Raw genomic sequence first — 1,901 nt, 5'->3', positions numbered from 1 at the left:
AGCAACCCCATTTCTACAGCTGCACCTTCATGTCCGATTGGTTAAAAGCAATGTCTATATGAGCTTGACCAGGTGTAGGTATTTAGTGGTAATACGATCACATGCCCAGTGGCAGGAAGTTAAACATGCAGCTAAAATTTCAAACATAAAACATTCAAATAAAACCAAGCACAGCAATAAAAAACAATTTAAAACAATATATAAAATCATGCAGTTTAGGAAACCACCACTACAAAAGAAAACAGCATAAGGTAAAACTGAAACATTTATCTAACACAGTTATTGTGTGTTTAATGAATACAAACATTGAATGTTGCTTAGTTTGGGGGAAATTTAGGGCCTCAACAAACTGTACTATTCTGGCTACCATATTGTGGTCTATCATGCCACCTGGTTAGACAGGAAAACTGAAAAATTTTGATACTTTATGATTTTCAAATGCCTTGTATGAATTTATGGCACTGTAAGTAAATAGCATTCTATAATACAAGTTATGTTAACATAACAAAAACACAAACTTACATGATATAAAACATTCAGCATTTAGCATACAGCATTAATCCCATGCACTTTGTCTGCCAAAAATAGTGTTGTCTCTAAATATGATACAAAATAGATTATGACTTTATCTGTGTTCTGTTTTGATATTTACAGGATTCACAAGAGTGGCAACTTAAGATCTTGAACCAGACTTCTTTGAATCCTTAGACCACTATTCCTCATGTTTCCTTGAGATCTTAAAATATAAAAAGGAAACTGTTGGCAGGACACTTATGGAGATCCTTCCCTAGGTTAAAATGAGAGTATACATTTTCATTTTCTTATTATTCTCATGTAAATGCAGAACACTTTACAAGTTAAAGTGCCTTTGTGATTTTTTGTAATACATGTACAATGCTGCTCTTTGACTTCTTAACTAGTGCATATAAACTATTGTCTGCTTGTATACTGTGTGACTGGCATGTTCTTTGTGTTCTTCCTTTTTGACAATGTTCTAGTCTCCCTTGTTTTTTTCCTTAAGTTACTGAACTTGAACTTTAACCAATGTGATGCACTTGTTCAGAGCAAGAACACGGTTTTTCTTCAGAAAATGCTTCTCCCTAATTGGACTGGTTTTCCTCACTGTTAGACCCATGATGTTGTTACAATTGAACTGCTGTCCAGCAATATCTTCTAGTTTTCTTTGGTGGGTTTTGTAAGTATTGCATATTCCGGTTGTTTTGAAGGTCTTACCCAGTGAATACAAAAGATATTTGCATGGCCAATTTTCACCTCATCTTTTCAACTTTCCTTTATGCCTGCAGGATTCAGAGGTCCTCGCAGATTCACATAGGTTGCTTTTGGGGTATTGACTGTCATACATGAAGACAGCCAGCCACCAGATCCAAATGGCCCTACACCTTTAACCATTTTGCATTGATGTTATACTGGAAGGTTACATCATCAGGATGCTCAAAGTCAATCTCAGGTCTTTTATTTGAACTGATGCTTTTCTTCTGGATTATCATAAAAGACTGAAGAGGACCTCTAACTTCATTCAGATGGTGATGTTTAACCTCAGAATTGGTTGTCTATGGATCTTAATTAAAGTATCAATTTTTTATTTCATTGTATAGTTTTGTTTGCTTCCACAAACACAAGCCTCAATGTTCTTGCCTCTAAATGACATTTTGTTTCAATTAAAAGAATTCCTGCCGACTAATTGTTATATGTTGTGCTTGCTTAGTTTTTCTAAGGCAATCAGTTTACTAAATTTTATTCAGTAAATAGAACTGCTCAGTTGACTCACACTAACCTAATTTACTTAAGTTACTTACACTTGGAAAAAGCAAGTTGAGGTTACTTGCCATTTTTATGTTGTAAGAATCCAACATTTTAATTAAACTTAACAAGAAGATAAA

General features: G+C 34.2%; 1 long non-coding RNA gene across 1 annotated transcript; it reads left to right on the top strand.

The window, feature by feature from the left end:
* The first annotated feature begins 672 nt into the window (after positions 1-672).
* On the top strand, positions 673-1,639 carry LOC122981879. The gene is made up of 3 exons (XR_006403355.1): positions 673-791; positions 1,130-1,195; positions 1,305-1,639. It is a non-coding gene; the product is annotated as an uncharacterized LOC122981879 (long non-coding RNA).
* The last annotated feature ends 262 nt before the right edge of the window (positions 1,640-1,901 follow it).

This window comes from Thunnus albacares, chromosome 5, assembly GCF_914725855.1.
Source record: "Thunnus albacares chromosome 5, fThuAlb1.1, whole genome shotgun sequence".
NCBI classification, from domain to species: domain Eukaryota; kingdom Metazoa; phylum Chordata; class Actinopteri; order Scombriformes; family Scombridae; genus Thunnus; species Thunnus albacares.
This window is presented reverse-complemented; position numbering and strand designations above follow the sequence as displayed.